Source organism: Merops nubicus, unplaced genomic scaffold, assembly GCF_000691845.1.
Source record: "Merops nubicus isolate BGI_N331 unplaced genomic scaffold, ASM69184v1 scaffold13630, whole genome shotgun sequence".
Lineage (NCBI taxonomy): Eukaryota > Metazoa > Chordata > Aves > Coraciiformes > Meropidae > Merops > Merops nubicus.
The window spans coordinates 35,778-61,218 of NW_008583656.1; the positions used below are offsets into that span (position 1 = coordinate 35,778).

Consider the following 25,441-nt stretch of genomic DNA (forward strand, 5'->3'; position numbering starts at 1 on the left):
GAATGCTGGGCTGCAGCTTGCATGGGAGCACGTATTAAAATGCTTTGGGAAGAAGAGTTAGACCTGGTTAAACTTGATCTGCATCTAGGAGCTTGCTGCTATAGCCCTGTTGCTCTGCCTCTCTTTAGAGGCACAAACCTCTCATGGTTTGGATGAGTTGTAGCTATCATCTTAGCTGTGTTAATTTTTTCTTTCATGTTACAGCTTGGGAAACCAAACTGCTTCACTGGGGGTAAGGCAAGTAGCAGAGCAGTGGTGGGGAAGTGGTGGTCAAAGACAGGTGACCAAAGAACCATCTGTGTAGGTGCTGCCTGCAGGGTGCAAAGGACCAGCTCCGGCTGCAGAAATATGCTGCAGGTTGATGGTAACATCCACATTGGTTTCCCAAAGGGGAGTTAGCTGGGATATGGCTGTTGGTTGGTTTAATTTTGGCAACTTTTTTTTTTTTAAATGCTATTTGTTTAAAACCTTTGTGCTAAGTGCAGTCTGCCTTAAAAATACACTTTTTTTTTTTTTTTTGGTCCATACTTACATGAAAGAGAGATGGGATTTAACGAAAATTACTCAAACTGATATCTTGTTGGGTTCAGATCCTGCACAATGAATTTGCTTAGAGTTTTCAGAGCAGTGGTGGTGGAAATGAATGCTTAGCAAAGGCAAACCCAAAGAATACCCTGTTCTTAATAAATAGTGGCTTTTCAGCTTGAATCCCAGCATGTGAGATGGTTTGGATATAATCACACAAGGGGGAGGACTCTGTGGTCTGACAACATATTTTCCAATAGGGCTCTGAGGAGCATTTTTAGGCACATCACTGGCTGCAGCACTGTTCCACAGAAACCTCACATCTCTAACTCTGTTGGCTGAACACAAAGAAAATCATGAACCAAGACAGAAGTCCCAAGATAGCAGGAAGATGAATGATTTTTGTATAGTATATGTAAGCTCAGTATAGCTGTCAGAATAATATGTTGCTCATTGCTCAGGTAAATAACAAGGCAAAACTTCAGTTCAAGTAAGCTTCCAGCTGAGGCCAGGTGGTGCAGCAAATTAGGAGTTGATACCTCCTTTGGAGAGTGGTGGTGAATTAGAACCTCTCCTTGCAGTGTATGGATTTGGCTTTTCAAGACCATCGGTCTTTCCTTGCAGCTCCCCTGGATAAGATGGAAGTGTAGTGTCTTGCTCTGTGGTTGGGACATGTTTCATCACATCAGAGGCTTCAGGGGGGTGGTCAAACCACAGGGCAGAGTGGCAAGATACTGGATTTTTACAAGTGTAAAGGAAATGCCATTAGCACTCTTTTTAAAAAGTTGGTCAGAGTTAGTTGGTTCAACATTTCCAATGTGAATGCTGGATGAATATTAGCACCACATGAAGTTCTTCAGCTTTGGCAGAGGGTGGGTTTTTTTTTTTTTGTGAACTTCAGTTTCCCTTTCACATAAAAGAATAAAACTCTGCATCTCTGGGCAGTCCCAGGTTTTACCACATGCATCTGAAATACTGCAGAGTGTGATTTGTTGTAGTTGTTGTTCTAGTGAGGAACTGGGTTTCCTTTAAGGTGAAGAGTGTCTTGGTAGTTTTCCAGGCAGGATTTTTTGAACACTTCTTTTCCTGGTTCATCGAGGCTCAACATGCCCTTCTAACAAGTGCTACTCAGACATGATTCCCTTTCTTTAATGCCATCTAATATAACACCTCTACATTCTATAATTTACTTAATTAATGTATCAGAAGGTATTATTTCCACTTGCACCAAGACAGACACCTCAAACAGTGCGGGAGAGCCACTTTAAGGAGGTCATTGGCCTGTACCTCCTACACCAGGAAAGTAGGGAATAATAAAGGTAAGAAAGGAGTAAATATGAAAGAAAACTAGAGCAAAATGAAAGGAGAGATAAAGACAGGGGTGGAGGTGATAAAAATGCTGCCATTGAAAAAATATTTCTCTGAGCCTTTGTGTCTAATACATTGCAAACCCTGGAGCCGCCCTAGTACTTCCTTATCTCTTGTCATCAAGCAGAGCTGGCCAAAATTTGCCTTTTCTGTGGGAAAATTTTCTTGACAGGGTTGTTTCTGTGTTTGTGTGTTGCAGGGAAATGACATACAGATGATATTTTTTATGTTATTGGGCACTTGAGTAATTTTTCAGGTAAAATCCACACTTGCAAAATGAAGATTATTTCAGTTGTATATTTTATTTAGGACTTGGCTACTGTGTTTCTTCTCTAGATTACTTAGAATCAAATTAGTTGTGTTTTCCAATTAAATATTAATGTTAACATCAGATATTTTTAAATTACAGGTTTTATTTTAATTTTAAAAAGAATCCTTTTTTTCAAAGGAGCTGTACTTCTGAAATCCACTTGTTCATGCTAAAAATCCTGTTTTCTTCACCCCCTTGTATTTACTATAGCCTTCATATTGGTCTTTGCTTCCTTTCTTGCTTGCATTTTGTGTTTTTAAAAATATTAATTTTAAAATATTAAACTTTTGATCAAATAATTTGACTAGTATGGGCCACATTAGTGATACTAATAGTAGCTTGTCTGGCATGAGAAAATGAGTATAAGAAAATTTGTCCTTTATATTCTTCCTTGCAAATGAAGAGGGGTAAAAACATGAATTAAGTTACATAAAAGCTACAGATGCTTTGTCTTGGTACCAAATATTAAAAAAAAAAAAAAAAAAAGGAAGATTCAAACCTGAATGAGCTTGCTGGTTGTGCAGCAACTAAGAGTGTCCAAAAATGCTTGTAAGGAATAGCCTCATAAATTTTGGTCAGAAGCTGACTAACCATTTGCTCTGTTGGCTTGGCTGACGTTTCTTTCTGCAGCAATGAGGAAGTAAAACTGAGCGATGTGACACGTTGCTTTTTCTTCTGAAGGTTTAAGTCACCTTTGTGCTGAAGACCAGGGCACATTACAGCTAACATAGCAGCTCTGGGCTTTGCCTGGAGCCATGCCTCCATTGGCCTCTCTTGTGGCTGACCTGGGTCTTGGGGTTTTGATTTGTCTGTGGACTGTAAATTGAGAAATACCCAGCAAGTGTGTGTGCAGCACTGTTGTAAAGAATGATGTTGTACAAGTCCTGTTTGATGTCTCTACCTTGGAAGCTGATTAGACTGGGATTGCTTTTCGGAAGGCAAGGCACAGGATGATGCATGTCTTTTTCTGAAAAGATAATTTCATTGTGAAAACCAAGTTAGAGGCATCTTTCCCTGTTTTCTGGATAAATATGTTCAGCAAATTGTTGAGGAATTTAGAAAGACAAGTGTTTGAAGAGTCTAGTTACTTGGTATAATCCTTACTTATCTAAATAGAGATTTTTGTTTTACAGTAGCAATTGAAGTTTCTTGTGACTTCAATATGTCTAAAACTGAAGAGGAAGGGGAGAAAGTGAAAGTGGGTATGGTCTGACAGAACTCGTGCCCTGCATCCAACATGCACTTTCCTTCATAAGGCAGCCTGTATACCTACTGGAGGCTCACAGGAGCACTTCAGACGACAGAAATGAGGTCAGGTTCCTCTTTGTAGGAGTAGCTACCTGTTTTCCTTCAGTAACCTTTTTATGCTTGCTGTGGCTTAACCCCAGCTGGCAACTAAACGCCACATAGCTGCTCACTCACTCCCCCAACCTAGTAGCATATGAAGGAGAGAATTGAAAAAAGTGAAAGTCATGGGCTGAGATGAAGACAGTTTAATAGGACAAAAAAGGAAGAAAATAATGATGAAAGAATTAGAACATACAAAGCAAATGATGCACACTGGAGTTGATCACCATTGACCAGGCAGCTCCCAAGCAGTGGCCCTTGGCCAGCCTTCCCACCCTGTTTCCATACTAGGCATGACGTCACATGGTACAGAATATTCCTTTGGCCAGTTTGGGTTAGCTGTCCTGGCTGTGTTTCCTCCCAACTTCTTGTGCCTTTCCAGAATTCTTGCTGGCAGGGCATGAGAAGCTGAGAAGTCCTTGACTTAGTATAAACACTGTTTAACAACAAATAAAAACATCAGTGCGTTATCAACATTATTCTCATAATGAATCTAAAACACAATGCTATTATCAGCTACTGCAAAGAAAATTTAACTCCCTCCTGACTGAAATCAGGAAAATTCTGCAGGAAACAAACTTTTCCAAAAGGGTTTTCCTTTTTCTATTGAGAAGCAAAAGATTTGTGGGAAATGGGAAACATTGCACCACTTTTTTAAAAAGGGTAGACAGTAGGGCAGTGGGAGCTACTTGACCTATCAGCATCACCTCAGCCTGAGAAAGTCATGGAACAGATCCTCCTAGAAGCTATTGTAAGACACGTGGAGGACAGGAAGGTGATTTAAGGTAGCCAGCATGGCTTCACCAAGGGCCAGTCCTGACTGACCAACCTTGTTGCCTTCTGTGATTGACTACGTCAGTGGACATGGGAAGAGCTACCGCTGTCATCTATATGGACTTTTCTGTAAGGCCTTGGACATGATCCCCCAGAACATCCTAGTCTCTTTATTGGAGAGATATGGATTTGATGGGTGGTCTGATTGGTGAATGAGGAATTTGGATGATCACATCCAGAGCATAGTGATCAACAGCTCAATATCCAGATAGGTCAGTGACAAGTGGTGAACCTCAGGGGTCTGTATTGAGACCAGTACTGTTTAATAGCTTCATTAATGAGATAGTGGGACCAGGTGCACCCTCTGAAAGTCTGCAGACAACACCAAGTGGAGTGGTGCAGTTAACATGCCTGAGGGACAGGATGCCATCCAGAGGGACCTGAACAAGCTCTAGAAGTGGCCTCCTGTGAGCCTCAGGAGATTCAACAATGTCAAGTGCACAGTTCTGCAATCCCTGATATTAGTATAGGCTGGGCAATGAAGGGATTGAGAGCAGCCCTCTAGAGAAGGACTTGGTGCTGGTAAATGCAAGGCTGGACATGAGCCAGCAGTGTGCACTCACAGTGCAGAAGGCCAGTTGTATCCTGGGCTGCATCCAAAACAATGTGGGCAGCAGGGCAATAGGTGATTCTGCTGCTCTGATCTGTCCTGGTGAGGTCCCCCCTGGAGTACTCCTTTCAACTCTGGAGTCTTCAGCACAGAGGAGGTCCACAAAGATGATCAGAGAGATGGAGTACCTCTCCTGTGAGGACAGGCTGAGAGAGCTGGGGTTGTCCAGCATGGAGAAGATAAGGCTCTGGGGAGGCCTTATTTTGCAGCCTTTCAGTACTTAAAGGAGGCGTACAAGAGAGATGGGGACAATCTTTACCCCAACAGGACAAGGTGTAATGGTTTTAAAGTAAAAGAGGGTAGATTTGTCCTAGATATAAATAAGAAAATTTTTATGAGGACAGTGGTGAAACACTGGTCACAGGTTGCTGAGAGGTGGTAGATTCCCCCATCCCTGGAAATTCAAGGTCAGGCTGGACAGGGCTCTGAGCAACCTGACCTAGTTGAAGGTGTCCCTGCTCGCTGCAGGAAGGAGTTGGATTAGATGACCTTTTAAGGTCATTTCCAACTCAAACTATTCCATGGTTTTTTAAAATAAATGGTAATTGCCAGGAAGGGCAGCATAGCTTCAAGTGATTGTATTTTACTATACTTAAACTCCAAATGAGCAATTTGAGGCACCATCTTCTCTGTGGTGTGTGGGGTTTTTGTTCCTTTTCTTTTTCCCTCCCCTCCTTCCCCAGATAACTTCAGGCTTTTAGTGTACTTAGCTGGAAACCTGTCTGCTCTGGCAAATGATACAGTTTGATTAAATACTGATTAAAAACTACGACTGTATGTTTACTATGTTCTTTTAAGTAGGTGCAGTAACATCTTCAGATTTTTACAGTGCTTGTCCCAGAAGATGACTTCTACCTGACTGTTACAAAGCAGGTGACTAGAATACACCTTAAGTATCTGGTTTTGTTCTGACAAGTACAATTACATGGGAGGGAGTACTTTTTTTTTCTTTGATCAGTGGTCCAGCTGAAGTGCTCAAACAAGTTTTCTGGATGTAAAAGAATTTATATTAGTCTGAGAAAATATCTTTTCACCTGGGAAGTGATACAGCATGGTATTTCAAATGTAACCATAAACAATGTGTTAAATTTCTTACTTAATGAATTTGAGTGAGATTTTTCTCAGTGCTACAAAAAATGCAATTGCAAATCAGCTTGTGTGTCTTCTTTGCAAAATTCAGTATTTTCAGTTGCCATTACTTCAAAGTCCTAAGCAGATGTTGCTTTAAATTTGGGAACATGATGGGCAAACAGACTGAGGGATGAAAAACACTACTTAAAAACAAACTGGGTTTATTTTTTTGTCTTTCTAAATTGAGAAAGCATTTTAGAAATGAGGCAAGACTTATATTAAAAGTTTTTAAAATGGGAGTTATCAGAGTACAATCACAAAGAGCTCTTAACCATGACTTCAGTTCTACATCTCAAGGTAGCAGAGTGTAGGCAGAGGGAGTTTTGATGAAGTCAGTAGGTCAGAGTGGGGTAAGGGTGGGATTCTGACTTAGTCTAGTTCTGTTACAGACTATACTGCAAACCAGAAAAAGGAAGTCTGACGGGAGTTTTGAGAACCTAAACCTATAAATTAGCAAATGTCAGGAGTGATGCCTGATAGGAATGTATGTGGAACTATAAATCACTTTTGGTATGTTTTCTGCTGTCTGATGGGAAAGAGAAACGTGGCTTATATGGAAATACCTCTGTTAGACAATTAAGAAAAGAGGCTTGTCTGCTAGAAGGGAAGTGTGGTTATTAATAGTTAGAGATGACATTGTTCAGTCTTTCAATACCTGATAGTGGGAGTATGTAATCTCAGCTGTGGTTTACTGATGTTTTGTGCCCTTCTGCTGGAAAACATATGGTACTTTTCAGCCTTAGCTCTGAATTTCCTTTAATTGTTTTCTGTTGCTGCCTAAACACTTTGAAATGTAGGGTGTGGGGAAAAGGGAGGTTGATGCAAACTCTTTGTGACATTTTTAGTAGCTGCGCAAGACTTCAATCAGGCAGAATGAAACCCAAATGCTGGGTTGAACTTGACGGGTTTTGGGTGGGTGGTGACGAAGTTAAATGTATCTAGGAGACATAAGTGGAGAGAAATTATATGGGTGCAGACCCCAAGAAACAGTGGTTCAACTACTCGCCTTGGTCTCTTGTCAAGGGACAGCAAGTGCTGTGCATGTTGGTGCCTCTCTGTGAATTGAAAGTAGTATTTTGGGGATGCTTCAAATGAGATTGTGTTTCAAACCAGTGCTTCTAGGGAAGAGATGTAAAAATGCTAATTAATGAACTGAAAAATTCTTGTAAACTTAACTGTAAGTATGATTGGCAGCAAGAACTTTCTAACATGGAAATTTTTCATTCCTGCCCTAAACCAAAGCTCTGAAGATGTATCACCTTTTTTTACCTCAATGTGCCAGCACTTAGTAAATACATAAATACGGTTGCCAAACGAGCTGCAAAAAATTTCCATTTATCAACTTAATCAGCTGTAGGCTGCGGTATACTCAGTTATTTGCATGCTATTTTTATTTCCTTAAATAACTGATGACTGTTTCTGTGTTTGTAAAGAAACATTCCTTCCTAACTGGAAAAAGAATGTCAACCACGTAGAAGAGGTACACACCTTAAATCATACTTGTGACGTCGATAATCTGATTTCGCCTGCCTTTGCCAAGGAAGTGTGGGTTTGAGTTCTCTTGTAGCAGCCAGTCTGTATCTCTGTTAAATCTTCATCAGCTGGGTGCTACAATGCTTTTCTCTCTGATTTGTCACATACTTACTGATTTCCTAAGAAAGTAGGTATGAGTTGCAGAGGTGCTAACTCTTCCTGTGGTGTCAAGTCCAGCTAAGCTGCTCGCTCTGCTGTGTGGCGCAAGCTCCTCATACCACGTCTTTTAACGCCTGCCTCAACACCTCCGCGCCCGCGTGCCCGTGCTGAGTCACCCTCCTCCAGAGAGGTATGTAAAAGAGTATTACATACGATGCCAGCACCAAAGGCTGTGGAATACAGGGTGCCAAGATGCTGCAGCTCTGGTGGTTTTTCTCTGGCTTTCTGTGGGGTGTGAGGATGGGATGGAGACACAAGGAAGCCTGGCACTAAGGCAGATCATCTGCAAACCCACTTGTTGATCTGGGTGTGCACTGGGAGCTTCTCTACGCCATGGGATGAGCCCTTGTAGGGCAGCAATGATTAAATAGGTTAGTAGGATGCTACATCTCTTGGGTATCAAACAGTGTCTGGCTGCTGAAGGAAGCAAAGTTGCAGGAACCTTCCAAATTCTCTTCGAAGAGGAATGAAATCCTAAATGACTGTCTAAAAATCAGGGACTACATGAATTGAAGATAGGAGGCAGATTCTTAATTTCAAGTCATAGGTGCAGAGGGGCTGAATTTCACCTATACCATCTTGTTAACTTGTGTGAAAAAATCAGAGAGCTTGTTTACAAATAAAAAAAGGGGGGGAGTGAGCTCTGTCAAAACTTTCAATCTTTCAGGAACAAGAGGCCTTTACTTCTATTACTCATTAGGCTTCAGGGGAGTTTCACCTTTAAGTGGATTACTGTCATTTCAGTTCTGTGCATTGGGGTGACTTGGCATGGGAGTGTTTTTACACGCTTTGCTTGTAAAGTCTGTTTTTTATAAATTGTTTAGGGTGCAAAGCACACCACTTGAGACTTTTTTTTTTTCCCCTCTTCCTTGACTTTGCCTGGAATGCAAGTAACTGGTGGGAAAGTTAAGGCTTGTCTAAACATGGAAATAACCTGGGAGGGTTATTCCACACTGCCTTTCTGAGCCTATACTTTCTTTACAGTAAGAATGCTTGTAAGTGTGTGAGCTAAATTCCCTTTGTCTCATCCAAAATGTAATGAAGCTGGGAAGTGCAGAGAGCTCTCTGTTAACGAGGCATGTCTGCCCAGGGTGCTCACTTGCTGTACTTTTGCCCTTCCCCATCTCCAGCTGGCCTTATTTGGTAGCAGTGGCATCCAAGAGACACCTTACAGCCTGATCTTCACTCTGTCAATTAAAGGCTCGTTTGGTACATGTTGTTGCTGTAATACAAGGCTGTAATGGCATGGTGAAGGTTATTCTGTAGCACAGTAAGAGACATGGATCTGGGAGGGACTTTGAGTCACTGGGGACAGTTGGTCCCCTTCCCATGTCAAGCACCTTAAAGCTGTAAACTTAGAAGTCCTGTATCAAAATAACCCATTAATTTCTGTTATGTGTTTTCCTTAATCCCATCATTCCTGTTGGAAAAAAACTGCAGAGCTCAGTGCTGCAAGAGGTTGCAGGCAATGAGGTAAACTGGACAGAGGGGTCTTCTGCTGGCTATCACGCATGGTGGTGGGCAGTGCCAGGAGCTGAGGAATAAATGCTGGGGAAGGTCGTTCAACACACACCTTGGTCTTACAGTGGCCCATGAGCAGCTGCTGTCATTGCAGATAGAGGTGGGATTTGGAGGATGAGTGGGTCTTTTTGTCCAAAAGCCAAAATGCTTCTTGGCTAAGGCTGCTTTAGAACATAGTTTCCGTAATGGTTGAGCTCTGGTGAGACCTGTGAGTTATAGCAGCAAAGAGGAAAGTTACTCTTCCTGGCTATGATTTACGATTGTGGATACTAGGAACATAAAGATAAGGGGGAGAGCTTATGGAGAAAGTTTAGTTCCTGCATTCTGGCAGCAGGAGCACCTGCGTTTTGAGAGGAAAGCTGGAAGTGAATCATTGAAGAGTTGGTGTCTGCAGTCGTGCGTAGAGCTGAGGCAGGGAATCCTTGTGTCAAGGAGCACAGTAATTTATTGTTTCACTCAATGGAAAAACAGCGAAGGGCACAGAGAGGGGAGTGGCAAAGCAATTAGCACCATTTCTGATCTTTGGCCAATGCAGTGTTCTGTGCATGCTGTTATAGATGGGATAATTTACTGAACAGAAGCCTTGAGGTCACTCCAAGTCAAATTATGCCTGCAGGATGATTATTTTAATTACTGTTTTTAGTTTTGGGCCCAAAAAGGGAGGGGGGGAAAAAATAGTTTAGCTGTTGCACCCAGTCCTCCTTTGGTTCAAGGTCAAGCCCATTAGCAGCCTTCAGAGCTTCAGAAATACTGAGATCTGTGGGAGCTGGGATCACAGTCTGCAGGCGGGATGAGTGGGTGATGGGCACTGAGCATCCTGTCGTGGAAGGCCCAAGTGGTAATTGGGAGTTCCTGGCTCCCAGGTCTGTGGTCAGACCGCAAAGGTTTATTCAGGCCCATTCCCAGCTCTCCCCCCTCACCTCTTTGCCCCCACGCTGCACCCACAGCCAGCACTAATCACCGAAACGTACCTCCAAGGAGGAACAACTTACCCAACTTGTTCAACAAGCTGCTGCTCTGGGTTCCTTTCTTACCCCACCTCTGAATATAAACAACACATAGCTGTGCAGTGATGCTGCTGCAAAATGCAGCTCTAAATTTTGCATTATGCTGATCTGAGCAGGCTTTGGTGGTTGGCATAATGCTGCATCTATGGAAAACATGTTTCACGTATAAAAAAAAAAAAAATGCCTGTTTCTGTAATGGAAATAAGCCCTTAGTTAAGGGGATGCTGCTGCCAATGAGGAGGGTTTGTCATGAATGCAGAGCTGAAGGAGACTGTGTAAGCTTTCCAGATGACTCCAAATGTCTTCATAAATGTAGTACTAAAACCCATGTCTGTTAAATATGATCTGTTCAGATGATTTTTCAGAATTCTCGAGCCAAAAAAAAAAAAAGCATCAGTCTCTCTGCCTAAAATGTCAAAAGTTTTTGTTGCTAGGCACTGTAGGTATGAGTGGGTATTTTTCTTTTTGTTTTTTTTTTCTTTTGAGAGCATGGAAATTGACTGGGTGCCAGAAGTTGTTTTCAGTACATGGATGGTGCTGTAATACTTCCATGAAAATATGTATATAGTCATGGGAGCATTGGATGCCATTAGGAAATGATGCTCCTTTCCTTCTCCTTTGTACTCTGGAGAAAAAAAAAAAAAAAAAGCCCCTCATATCTGTGTTTGGTGTAGGGTTTTGTGTTTTTGGGGTTTTTTTGAGGTTTTTTTTTTTAGCTGAAACGGGCTATTTGCATGAGAGTAAGAGACAATGGACTGCCTTCATCTATTGGCTGATGCAGCCAGGAAAAGCAGAAAACCAGCATGTTAATTAAATTGTTTTTCTTCCAGATGCTAAGTGACTTGAAAGATGTGCCATAACTTGTATGCCTACGAGGTCGAGGTCTTGCTGTGTTTTGGTGCTTGCACAGGGCTTGGGAGAAACAGTTAGCTGTGGGGGAGACAGGTTTACCACACAGCACGGCTGCGCCCTAAAGAAAGCAGAGACGTTTACATGCTTGTTTAAATTAATATTCTTGCCCCACCCAGATAATAATGATAATGAGGGATTTATTTTTTAATTAAATTGCCGCTGAAACATAGAAGTTGAATTTAATGTGCTGTTGTCTTGCACATAAGTAGTCAAAATAAGAGGGTATTTGTACATTCTTGTGTGGAGGCCTCTCTTCTTAATTACCTTTTACTTCATGCTCTTTCACTTCATAGATTTTTTAAAATTCTTTTTGTATTTTCCATACTGTATGTCCTTTCTCAGGTTGTTGGGTGGTTTTTTGTTTGTTTTTCTTTCTTAATGTCAGCTCTTTCTTGACTCGTTTTGAATCTGTGTTTGTCTTTCTTCTCATTTCCCTGTTGCTCATATTTTTTATTTTTTTTTTCAATTTTAGAAGTACTTGCTTTTTTTAAGGTGTGTACCACCACCACTTCACCAGTGCTGTGTGTTTGTCTTGCTTTTCATAGTCACCCTTCAGCTTTGTCTCAAGATCTTGTCATGGTGACATATGTTAGGAGTTGATTACAAGTACAAACACAGCACCACTGCCAGTCATGATCCTTATTTTTAAATTTCTTTTTAAAATTTGCTATTTTTTTTAAAGGAAGGTGTCCATATTCTTTCTTTTTTTTCATAAACTGACTGGCTCCTTCTTTGCATTCTGGAGGATAGTGATGGGTGTGAGGAGCCCTGCAGCAGCAGCCTTGCACTGCCTACTCTTTTCATCTGCTGGAGGTGCAGGGTGCTGGTACAGACCTCTGCCCCTTGCCTAGGAGCAGCAGCAGCAGTGAGGTCCAGCAAAGAAGGGCAGGAAAGACTTGGATCTTTCTGTGTGTCCATGAGGCTACAGGAGTGAGAAAGGGAACCTTGGTCTGATAGGGCATTGGAGGGAAGGCATGGACTATAGTCTCACTTTCGATATAGGCACAGCATCTTGGCTCCTTCTCACCATTGATTAGAGGGGGATGCTTTAGCACCAGGCAGAGAGAAAGTTTTGTGGCTAGTGATGCCCCATGGGGACCAGAAAGGCAGGCACATGCCTCAAAGTGTGTGGTATTGTTTGTTGTTTCCCTGAATGGTGGTATTTAAATCCTGCTCGTGGATGACCTGCTTCCCACTGCCAGCTCCGTCTCTCTCACGTTAAGACTCTGCAGAGTTTTTGGGTGCGGTTTACTTTGAAGTTTGAGGCAAAAATGAAATGCTGAACAGTAATGGTTGTACTTAGTCAGCATTCTGTGTTGTGCAGTTAGTGTAAGTCTGTCTGGGGTGTGGGAAACTTGGGCTGTGCTGGGAGCATCTGAAATGCTCTGCTGTTTCATCATGCATGCTGTCTGGGGGGGGGGAAAAGGGGGTCCCCCCCCCCCCCCCCCCCCCCCTCCCCCCCTCCCCCCCCCCCACCCCTCCACCCAGGGAGCCAGAGTGCTGCCCCCCGCAGTCTCCTTCCAGCTTCCCCACCAAAACATTTAGAAGTAGTAATAATGTACTAGAAATGAATTGCACTTGAATTTTGTGGTTAAGACTTCAGGCTTTATATTTGTTGTGATTTAAAACCTGTAATTCTGTGAAGTTAGAATTAACTTCAGATGCTCGAGGATATGCACTGGTCAGACTCTGTATTAAAATCATCTGGATGTTTTTTGTCCCCATTTCCCTGTTAGTTCAGGAGCTTTCTCTTTGGTCAGGAACCTTAGTTTTTTTGCATAAATGTATTTGATCCACCTGACCACAAAACCTTGCTTTTGGAGGGGCAGCTCTTCACTCCCTTTCTGGTTTTGCTTCCCCTGCGCTGGTAGATGGCAGCAGCATTGCCTCTCGCGCTCCATTTAGTTGCTAGAACAGAACCTACTTCTCTAGTTCTTACATTACATAAGTCCCTTGTCTTCCCTCATCATTATACTTCTCTTCTGCAACTCTGCTAAGTTGAATCTATCTTGAATTTAAATGGCTTGCCCTCATTTGGAGAGGCTGTGAACACTTTAGTGGCATGGGGAGTTGTGGACACAAGCATGAAACCTTTTTCTTTTTTTTTTTTTTTTTTTTTTTTTCTCAAACACACTACTTGAGTGACTTGTGGTCTGTAAGAGATAGGTCTGGTGTGTTGTTTCTCCAGGCTTTTGAGTTGTGAATCTTTAAAAAGAATCATTTTTGTGGAACATGATGAGATTCAGGTTGCAATATATACCCTTTGAAGCTCGAGTAATAACAACCACTAATCTTATTAAAGTATAGTTATATTGGTAAAAAGAATAGTGTGATGACTTTATATTTGAACGCATTAATCACTGAGTAATGTTCCTGTTCACATTTTATAATGATAAATCTAATTGCAAGGTTGATAGCTTGTAATTTTTTTTTTTCCTGCTTATTTCTGTGGTTCTACTTAAAATTCCTTTTCAGGTTCACTTTTCTGATAGAGTTTAAAAGGAGTGCTAGCTATTTTGAGACCTGTAGCTTCAGTGATTTGCTACAATGATTAGGGATGGTCAAGAATAAGTAAGCAAGGACAGTATTTAGAGGTGCTTATTTGTTGAAAAGATACCTAATTGTGTCAATATCCAAACATGAGCAACAGCCTTTCAGATGTCATCTTTTGATGCCTTGGGGGTTAATTCCAGGCCCTGACCAGAGGAGAGATGATTTTTAGCTGTTTTATAAAGCATGCCAGTGAGTACCATGGCCGTGTTCTGCTTCCAGTGTTATTTCTCCCTGCCTCTGACCCTTCTCTGAAGGTCTTGAGTGTTGTCAGCGATGATATCCAGGGGCGCTAGGTGTTACTTATCAGAAGGGTCATGTTTGGTAGGTTTAATTGCTGCAACACCTTGAAAATTAGTTCTCTCATGTGCCAACAGCAGAGTAGTTGCGCAGCTGAGCAGCCACTGATGAGCAACTCCTCTGCTCTGTTTTTGTTGCACTCAGGATGTAGGCAGCATTCATTTCTCTAGATCTCTGACTCTTCCTTGCTTAGCTGCACAATGTGCTCATCTTCTGCAGTTCAGCTGACATAACCTATTGGTTTGGGAGTTTACTCTGAGTTTGGGCTGTTGGTCAGACTAATCAGGGCATGTTGTCTTGATCTTGGTGTCAGTTCTGCTACCTGGCAGCTGCTTGTTTCATCTGCTCTGTTGCTTTATTCCTCTGCCTTTACCTGCCTGTTGCTTGGACCCTCCAGACCCCAGAACTCTGACCTGATAGTTGGATGCATTTTGTTGTTTATCAAGTCGTTCCCTCTTCTCGCAGTGGGATCTTAACATGTGGCCTCTTGCATGCAGAAGAAACGGTGCTTATTGAAGTCCTTAGGGTTTTGGTGGCAATGGGACATTCAAATAAATTCAAAATAAAACTGACAGATCTAGCCAGCCTTCCCTGTATTGAATGGAAAGGAAAAGCTGCGGTTGCGTTCCCTAGCATGAAGCTCTGCTTTGGCCATTTGTGCAGGCAGCCCCTTGGGCACTGTGGGAGCCAGTCCACAGGCAGAGACAAAGTTGTCTGTTCTCCATCCTTCCCAGTCCCCTCCTCTTATCTGCTGTCACCTTGTGTCCCTCATTGTTGTCATGTTGTGTCCTACTGCAGAAGAATGGCCTCCACCATAGCACACTGTACATCAGGAATTGGGACATAATGTGAGACACTTGGGGTCTTTTGGATGTGGTAACATGGAGCCCACAGTCTGCACAGGCAATACCTTGTTCAAATATTTTTCTTGAATTAAGCCATGTTTACAAACTGATAAGAAATACTAGGATCCTAGAGACCTTCAGAACAGAAGGTTGTGGGGATTCTTGTGTTTGTTTTACTATTTAAAGGCTATATTAGAAGCAGCTGTTTTCTTTTTGGATTTTTTTTTAAAATAAATTTTGAATGATGGAATAATTGTTACATCCAGTGATAGTGTCAAAATAAAATTAAAAAAAAAAAAAGTCTAAAGTGTATTAAATTTCTCAAGTGGATCTCTTCCACACCGTGGAAGTCTAGTCCCAGCAGTGTGATTTGCAGACCCGTGGAGTGACAGAGCTGTGCGTAGCTTGTGAATTCAGTAACTTTGTGTACCTTTTCCTGTGGCTTCCAGCCGAAGGGAGCAAGTGCGCAAGAGGGCACATTCTTTTGTTGTTGATAGCATTCCGCCTTAACGAGAAGGAATTTCTTGCCTATTGCCTATTGTTTATGAGGTGGAAAGAGATCACAAGTTGTGTAATCTCTGTATCGTTAGATTTTTTTAACCTCATGAGCCGGTTGATTTGCAGCAGGTGCAGCCTGTGGGTGCTCTCGTGCACCGCACCTACATTTTGTTCTGTGGGTGCGAGCTGGAGGTGGTGGAGAGGAAAGGGAGGAAAACAGAGGGGGGAAGCCCCCCCCCCCCAAGTAAGGAAACAGCAGAGCTGAATACGGTTTGGTTTCTGTCTCCGGAGCTTTGCTCAGCAACCAAACCCAGACGCCAGGTGCAGCATTCCCTCCTCGGTCTGTGAGCATAGAAACAACGCGTCCCTCCTCTTCTTCCTCCCCTGCCAAGAGTTTCTGGGTGGTGAATGTCAGTAGCTGGAGTTATTTTTAAAGGCAAGAGGTGAGGCTTGTCGTGCAAAGCTGGGAAGAGGGCGTTTGTTTGCTGAGCAGAGCTGACATCAAAGTGGAAGCTGCTGCCTACTGGCTCGCCACTGCCTTATGCCAGGTAATCGTTAACGTAGCCCTCAGTCACCGAGATCGCAGCCCAGCCTGCCCATGTGCGTGAGGAACCACCGGCGTTTATGATCCAGAAGATTGCTTTTGCAGTATTATTTCTGTGAGCTGGACTTTGACATTTAAAAGCTTGCAGTAATCATCTTGCAAAACCTGCTTAGTGCTTTTAACCGAGCAACTGCTTTCTACTTCTCTTCACAGGATAATATAAATGTTTTTCTGAAAGCGTGTGAAAATATTGGACTGAAAGAAGCTCAGCTTTTTCACCCAGGAGATCTTCAGGATTTGTCCAGTCGAGTTACAGTCAAGTAAGTTTTGTAGTTTTGTTTTCTCTTTCCCCTTCTCCCTCAAAGCTGTTTCAGTCTTTTTTTTTTTTTTTTGTTTGCCTATGGAAAATTCATCTTTTAATCTGGTACAAGCAGTTCTGAATACTGTGCTGAGGGTTTAAGCCTTGTTAGAACTGTTAGATAAGATTTAACTTGAAAAGTGAAGTATTATTATGCTTTAGAAGCAAACTAATTGTTAATTAATATTTACAGTGTTTAATATATGAGCTGGAAACTGCTCAGGTTATTTTAAACTTGGAGCAAAATTAACAGTTAAATGATATCAAAAGCATCAATTCCCATTATGCTTTAAGATTATGGAGGTAAAATCTGAAAGGCTGAGGTGGTACTTCTGATATTTATCTGAATGGCTCTGAGGCTTGGGTTCCCTGTTTCTAAAGGAACCTAACGTTAGTCAGGTGTTTGTCACCTAATGTCCCGTCTCCTTGGAAGGGTGGGGAGGTGAGGTGGGTATAAATCAAGGACTGAATTGCACAAAGCGTAAGTGGCGTGTTTACAGAGAAGTTTTCCTATGAAATAGCAGTGGTTTGGTTCTGAAATATAATAGTGGATTCTCAAATTACAGGACTGCTCTAATAGGATTTTTATTACTGGTTTCTGACAGATTAAGGTGGAGCTTTACTGTACAGATACTGAACAGGTGTTTTAAGATAAATGTGTTGTGGAAAAATTGTCTAGAGGCGTCTTGCTTTGTTACAATATTAGCTGTTTTTGTTGTGTAGGTCCAAAGGGTGAATATATTGAGTATCAAAAAAAAAGGCAGCTTTAGTGAGGTTTGTTGGAAACCTATCAGGTTAAATGTTAAGAACTCATTCCTACCATCAGTTACCAGTTTTGTCCAAGAAGAATAGGCAGTAATTTTTCTGTAAATGCAAGGGGAAAAAAAAAATACTGTGAAGTGACACAACTGCTTTAATTAGAAGGAAATCTCTTGTAGGGTGGATTGGGTGGCAGCATGTTGATATATGCTCTGCCTGGTTTCAGAATGAAAGTTTGTGCTGTTTTGAGGCCTGATACTTGAGATGGCAATGTGTCTTCCAACCTTTGACTCATACCCAAAACATAATTTCTTGCTAATGTGGTGTTTAGGGACCTGGCACGCTTCCAGGGTGCTGGCATTCTCTCCTGGTTTCTACATCATGTTGAAAGCCAGGGAGGTTGGTAACCTCTCCTATGCTTTAATTATCCCCAAAACTCTTGCTAAAGGTATTTTGGTGGAGGTTTGTTCCAAGGGTATAGCTGGGAAGGGTTGGAGGCAGTCAGGAGCTGGTCATCAACGGTGTTAATAGTGACAAACTGAAACCCCGGGGAGGTCAGATTAGCAAACTGTTGTGCAAAGCATGCTGTCCAGCTTGTCCATACATTAACCAAAGTGAGGTCAGCCATGAAATTCATCCAGTGGGTCTGTAAGCAAGGGTTTTGGGGATCCTCTAAGCTCTGCCAGGTCCCTTCTCAGCTCTGGGAGCAGAGAGTAAGTCTGGAATTTGAAGTCATCATAAGGCAGTAGGGGTTTTGCATCATACCTACTTGGCAATGGATTAATGAGCGTCTTCAAAAAAAAAAGGCAGATTTAACCATTGAGCACTTCCTGTGGACAGAACTGTAAGGGGTCTGGGTTAAAGTCGAAGAGCTGCCAGCCATCTAGCCATGCTTTTTAAATTTCTTTAAATATAAGTTGGATTTTCCACGTTATCTGTCATATGACAGTTCCACAGTGTGCGTAAAGTGCTTAGAGACTAATTCAAAACTTCTGTATCTGAGCACACTGTAAAGTGGTAATGTAACCATACTGGCATACTTTGATGTGTTTAGGAGTTTGGAGAGGGATGGGAGGAAAGCTTTATTACAAGAAATGAAGGAAATAAGTTATACAAAGACAGCTCTCTCCATTGAAAAGTTAATTACACATCATTTGATTACCCAGAGGGCAAGCTCGTCTTCAGAGGGTTTCCAGAATAAGCCCTTTGTGTGTCTGGAGATAAATCTTGTCTGATCAGGAGCTCTGTCTGATATTTTTTTTTTAATACTATTATTATTTAATAGAAATAAGTGATTTCATATATCGAAGTGGAATTGCAAATTTCTTCAAAAGTTGTAGGCTTCCAGGCCTCAGAAAAGGGATATGCAATATGATGTCTTGCTTTCGTGTTAGCCCATTAACCTTAGTTTCTGCATTAGAGGTAAATAATTTTGTGTCACAAAGAGGGAAAATGTTTCTAGGTGCTGTTTTTTTCTAGAAGATTATATTTACCTCTTGGGTTCCTGGCATTCCTAAGCAAATTAATTTTTCTGCTGTCGCCTGAGGCTGATTGCCCACATCTCAAAGCAGCTGCTCTAGGTTGTGCAGGATAACATTAGCATGTGGTTGAAGCAGTGTGTATTTTGACACCCCAGCAGTATTGCTGTGTTCTGCTGTTGCACCATTGTTAGCATGTGCTTTGTATCTACCCAAAGTGGGTTAAATAAACTGTGGCTTAAGCAGTCAGCTTTGTAGGCTGAGATTGCTGAGAGCAGTGCACTGGTAGGATACAGGTAGGTGCTAGAGGGCATAAGAAGATGCCTGATTTGCCTGCAGTGTGGCAAACAGATAAGAGCAAGGTACCGTACCATTAACAGGTGGGTCTGTTCCTGTTGCTAAGGAGAGTTCTCATTTTATGTCAGAGCAAAACTAGTCTCTGACATTGGTGGGGAGGTTGTGTCTTTGTTCCTGCCATGCTTGGCCTTCTGTAGACTTGCTGAATTACCCCAGTGGGAAGGTCCTGCAGGAAGGAACACCTCCCCTCTAAGGATGGTGTGCTCTCTGAAGAGGTGTTCCCTCTGTTCCTCCTGTCTTTGCTGCCTGGCAGTTGTGTGGTACCTCCTCCTTCTTACCCTGTGGAAAATCATGTGTCTTCAGGCTGCTGGCATCTCAGACTACTGCTCTGTCCTACAGCAGGAAAACTTTTTTCTCCTCGTTTCTGAATGTGCTCGCTGGCTTTTGTTCTGCCTTCACTTGGTGGTGTTTCTGTGTTAACAACAACAATGCCAAGCCATTTGGAGATAACAAACTCTTCATTTGAATGTGGTGTAGTGGTTTTGTGTTACCTGAGTTAAGGTGAAGACCCTCTGTTTCTCATGACTTGCCAGAAGCTGTACTAAGAAAATAATCTTCCTATCTGGTAAAGGAGGTGGCCACTTTAACTTACATTTTGTTTTCTATTGCAACTGAGATGATGCACAGGCATAACATGAAATCTCCCCTGTAATTACTACTAGTGTCTGGGTAAGGAGAGGCAAGAATCCTCTTAAAAAAACAGATTCTGTTCCAAGTGATTATGTGATTATCCTTTTTGCAAAGAAAAAGCTCCTTAAAATTTCATTGTTTAGAAGTTTGTGTGAAGAGGGATGGTTAAAATTACTGGTTGCTGTTCAGAGCTTTGCAAACCTTATGTTTTGCCAGATCAGTGATGAGATTAGTAGTCGACTGATGTGGAAAAAATACACTACCATGGATGGGTTTTTTTCTGCCAATGAAAATGGGAGTGTGGATTAATGTCTGAGATTTATAGTTTAGGCTTTCTGTAAAGCTGCAAAAGTTATTGCTCAGTGGTATAGTACAGTCATGTGTTCCCGTAAAGATGGATTTATTTGTCACATACTCTGTCCAGCGGTCATGCATATCTTCTTGTTTCGTAGCTAGTTAATTGTGTAAATGCATCTGTTCCTCTACAGTTATTTCAGGATATTTGAATTATTTTTTTTTAGCCTAGGATCTTTTTATTTTTAATTACAGGATGGGCTTTTTTTTAAAGCCCATCAGCTTTTTTTATTTGATTTTAAAGCCAATCAGCTTGGTTTTTTATTTTAATTTTTTTTAATAGTAATTCAAGGTTGTCTTAATACTTTTTTAGTTCTGTCAAACTAAGAATGTAATAAGAGCTTAGTGACTCTCAGCTGTCAGCGTGGTTACTATTTTAAAATGTTAAGCACTTCCTTACCCAGCTCTTTAGAGGTGACACACCCAGTTGTTTCCAGCTGTGGAAGGGTTCTTAGTAAAAATCATGCCATGGAGTTAAAAGTGGGAGTTTGCTTAAGCAGACACCAAACTTCTATTCTGATGGAATGTGTTATCCCAGTTAGCAGTTTTAAAGGGGGCAGCCTGAACAATCAGATGGATGGCATAATTAAAATTTGTCTCGTCTTTCAAGCAAATTATTTACTTCATCTGGAAAAATAAAATCTGTAAAATGAGGTAACCACTTAAAGAATCTTATTAAATAATACTAATAAATCTAAAAAATGGTGCTTTAATAGATGAAAATGTAAAAAGAGCAAAAAAAATTAGAAACAATTAAACGTCTTAATCCCAAATAGCAGACCTTTTTTTGAAGGTGTCCCAAGCCTCTGAGTCCTGATGTTGAATTTACTAAATTAATTTCATCCTTCAGTAAATATCAAATAAAAATATTTGGCTTCTATTAATCGTATTATTCCAGGGTTATGTTTAAAGTAGATCTTGAATGAAACACAGAAATTGTCCAAGGATGGCTGGAAGTACCTCAGCACCTTGCAGAACTTGGTTTTGGATAAGGCCTCCAACTTGCTGCTGCTCTGTACTCCTTCACTCATCACTCCCGTGTGCTAAGTGAGGTGTAAACCTGATGGAGCAAACGGGCAGCCCTGCTGGAGAAGTCTTGCTGAGGTGGGGTTAAGTGTGTGCATGAGATGAAGTAACAGAACTCTGACTCTAGCCCTGATATTTCTAACTTTTGGATTGTTTTATCTATTGATCTAATGTTCCTTTAACTCAATTATTTTTCATAATTTCCTAAAGCAAAAAACAATCTTGGAAAATTTTGAATGCTGTGCTTTCCGTAGCATAAAGCTTTATATAACTAGAGCCAGCTGGAGAGAAGTAACAACTGTTATCAGCTATGTTCATCCTTGTGTTCATGCATTTCAGAAGCAGAATTTTTGAAACAGGCCTTCAGTTTCATTTCAGATATACTACTTTCTGAATTTAAAATACCACAAAAAAACCCTATGTTTTCAAAGTTTAGAGACTTTTAAAAGAGAGCCTGAGAAAATGAAGTAGTTGCTAAGTGATGCAGTTGTAAGCATGTATTTTGCATCTCTTTGTCCATATGGAGCAGGATATGTTTCTTGGGGTTTTCTTCTGGCTTAAATAAGAATGAACTATTATACCTGTTATACTAACATGAACAATTTTAAGCATGCATGAGGATTCACTCTCTGCCATATCACACCTATCAGCCACTTAGCAACCATTTCCCTTTAGGGCCTGGTGAAAAGGAAGCCTGCTACCACCAAGTTAAGCCAAACACAAAGCATCGTGTAGTACTTATCTTCTTTAGCCCATAATTTGGATTACAATAATGCCACTGCCTCCCTTCAGGGATGAAGTTGAATCCCTTGTCCTTTCGGGTGCAACTACTAAATGTGCAGGTACAACAGCATTGCTGAAAACAACAGTGAGGCAGTAGCAGGGAGAGGTTGAACGCAGATGTAGCCTCTTCCAGTTCTATGTTCAGTCCTTTAGCAGCTTCCCATTCTTCATGTGGTAGGAAAATAACTGCAGCTTTTAGCTTCTAATTAGAAAAGGAGACTTTTTTTTTTTTTTTTTTTTTTTTTTTTTTTTTTTTTTTTCTTTTAATATAAGTTGATGGATTTTCATTACTTTCGTGTTCTTCCTATCTGGTCCGGGGGAATATGCTGGGTTTCCTCATTACACTTGTGTTTGCTGCTCAGGCTGCTTTCTTCTGTAGGGTCAACAACGGTGAAGTGAAATTTCTGTTCTATGGGCTGAATGCTATCACTGCCAAACAGGTCACTGAAGAAAGCAGTTGGCACGGAAAACACTGAAAATGTTCCATGTTTTGAGTGGAATATTGTTGTCAGTGCTCCTAGAAATCTATTTTTTTTGAGAGCTTTAATTGTGACAGCAGTACCACCTCTCAAGACTAATTTTTTAGGGTTGATTTGACAGTAGTTCTCAGATCTGTGAACTGTCTGGCAAGAGACTTACCTGGAAGTTTGAGGTGTAATGATGAGATACTCTCCTGGGACTTATCCAATTTTGTCCCTTGGAAAGAACTGCCCTATTTTGCTCAAAGGAGGCAGAGTCAAGATAGAGAGACAGATTGACCAGAAATTTGGGTTGCAGTGTTACAGAGGGAGACGGTGCAACTCAGTGTGTGGTGAGGTAGCTCAGAGCTGGTGTTTGCTGTTGATAACACTGAAGAAGTCATACCTGGATCTTCTTCCATATCTAATACATTTGCAGAGTTACTGTATCTCCTTGAAAACATTTTTGGTCAAGAATTTCATGCTTAATAAGAGTGCATGATGGAGCTGAACCTGAATTTGCTGTACTGTTTATTTTTTTCCATGAAACACACATTTTAATGAGTTGAAAAAACTAGTTCTAATTTGACTGAGGGAAAAAAAACAAAACAAAACAAAACACCCCAAACACACAACACGGGACCACCCTTTCCTGCCTTTTTATTTCCTGTAGAATAGAAAGTTGTGAACTGGATGAAAGCCCAGATCTTCAGTGCAAGAACTATGGTAGTAGTTAGCCCTAAACTTATACTGTGTCAGGTCTTCAGCTTGTACCTGTGTGGCTACAGCATCAATCACCCCAAAGACTTGGACATAAAGGCTTAAGAAACTATCTTTGAATTCAAGTTGAGATGAAAGGAAGAAAAAACATGTGGGTCTTGAAAACTGAAATGCAAACCATTTAACCAAAATTTAATTAGAACAGTGAATGCCACCTTTTTTCTGTTCTTATATCCAGGGAAATAACATTTCTCACACGTGTGGTTGTAATTGTTGTAACTGAGTTTCCTTAGTGACACTTCCTTTGAAATGGAAAAGTATGGCACCCTGACTTCAGAGTGACTCTAGAAATGTTCCTATGACTTTAAGTGTGGAAACTTTCTTCTTACTATGGACGTTTTCATAGAAATGAGTAATATTTACAGCAGTTAATATTCCTTGGCATAGCTGTATTCAAAACATTGACCTTGCTGTATTTATTTTGTTTAGGCTATATCCAAATTCAAGATCATGCGTTTCACATGTTTAACTTTTATTCATACTGATGAGTTATGCAGAGGTAAAGAAAACGAAAATAGAGTACAGTCTATCAGTCTTCTGAAGCTGTTGTGCTTAGTGTAAAATGGTCATGTCATTTATTTGCATAAGCTGTACATCGTTGCAGTGAAACCGTTGTAGGCAATAAAATGTTCCAGACTTTGGACCATACCTTCACTTCCAACTCTTCAGTATAAAGTCTATGAAGTGTTGGGTGTGGTGCTCTTTAATCTTTCTATTTTATCTAGGATGTTTCTCGTCATGAAGAGAAATGTTTGTGATTACTCAGCAGAAAAAATGAACAATTTAACAGTTAATATGTACACTTCCTTTATGGGATCATAGTCTTGATAGTGTTTGATTTTACCATTTATCTGTTCTGTGAGATGATTCTGCTGAAAGCATGAAAAGCTTCTGGAGTTGTATACCCATACCTACAAGTGTACAGGAGTCGCCTGAACAAATCTGGAAAAAAAAAAAAAACATTGGTGTGTGTTGGTTTCGTTCGGAGCAGTTCAGGTATCTCTGGTAACACAGATTTATAGCTTTGTATTGGAATTTAAGCAGTTATGCTGTAGAACTGAATGATTTGCTGAAGGAGGTTATAGTAGCTTTATGCTGAAAGGTGTTGGTTTGTTCAAAGCCCTTGTTTTTGATCGTTTTACACTTTAAAAGTATCTGTGGAATAATTTTTGAGGAGGGAGTACAAACCCATTACTACTAAAAGCCTTCACAGTACTTTCTGAGTGCTCTTTTACTTTGTGTTAAGTATTTGTAAGCTTTTAGGTTTCCCGTGGGAATGCATCTAAACCTTGGGCACCTATATTCATTTTAAGGATGCACATCAATGCTCTAACATCCCAGAATTAAATACAGTTTATAAAACAATGCAGCAGAGAGGGGAAAGCAATTTGGATGAGTAGCAGTGAGTTACGATAATGTAAAAAGAAAACCTGCATTTTTTGATACTGATTTAAAAAAAAATAGTGCTTGTGTCTCAGGTTAGAAGTTGAAGGACTTCTAAAAGAATAAGCTTCTGAACTTAGTGAACTTGCATACATGTTTCTGTATATTATTTTACATTGTATTTTATTGCTAAATTCCTGAAGTTGTTAGCTTTTCTGTAGACAGACAACTTAGTAGAAAGAGCTCCTATATTTAAATACCAGGGGAAACTGACTTCTTAAAATTTTCCCTAGATATAGGAGTTGTCAATCATAGTCACATCTACAGAAAGTGCAGGTGAACGCTGTCTGGACAGCTCTGGATCCTACTTCATATAAAACCATAGGGCCAACTGTTTGGCCATTTTTATTCCTGAGCTGTGATTAATACTACTGTTACAGCACTTTCAGAAATTTCAGTTCTATCTGAGCTCTAATTGGAGCACTCATAGTATCCTTCAAAGTGGCATTAGGAGTTCTCTGCTCTGAGTACCACAGAACGTAATTGGTAATGCAATAACAAATTCAAATATTTCTATAAAGTATGTGTCAAGAGGGTTGTAGGGTCATTTTCATCTTGTCACTGGAGCCAGTTAAATGAAATCGTATCGCCACATGGGGCAGGGTGGGGAGTAATGGAGAGTGCTAGAGAGCAGCCAAGCTTAACCACACAAAGGCATGATTTTTTTTTTCATGTTTCTTTTAAATGATAGAGATCTGTTATCTTTAAGAAACAAAAGGAAAAACCACAACAACAAAATAAAACCCAACAGGAGAAATCTTCTCCAGGGTCTACAGGCTGGATGATCAAGTTCAGGATTTCCAGCCCTGATTGTCCCTGTGACCTTCAGTTAACTTGCTGCAATCTCCAGTCTGGTGCCCTCCAGAACAGGAAAGACATTGATAAAGTGGAGTGTTGTAGATGCAGTGTAATGAGCACTGAGGGAAGTAGGGGATGATCGGGTCCATCGTCCTTCTGGTCATGCTCCATTTTGTATGGCCCTGGGTGCTGTTGACTGATGTTGCTGGTTTCTGCTGCTAAC

The 25,441-nt window shown here is 41.0% G+C and overlaps 1 protein-coding gene across 1 annotated transcript in view; it reads left to right on the forward strand.

Annotated features, from left to right (window-relative positions):
• The window catches only part of LOC103774338 (LIM domain only protein 7-like), a gene marked incomplete at its 3' end in the record, with an annotated part of 69,666 nt that overhangs the window by 8,479 nt on the left and 35,746 nt on the right, over window positions 1-25,441 (forward strand). The window contains exon 3 of the mRNA XM_008941738.1: window positions 16,208-16,314. The remainder of the gene's footprint in view (window positions 1-16,207; window positions 16,315-25,441) is intronic.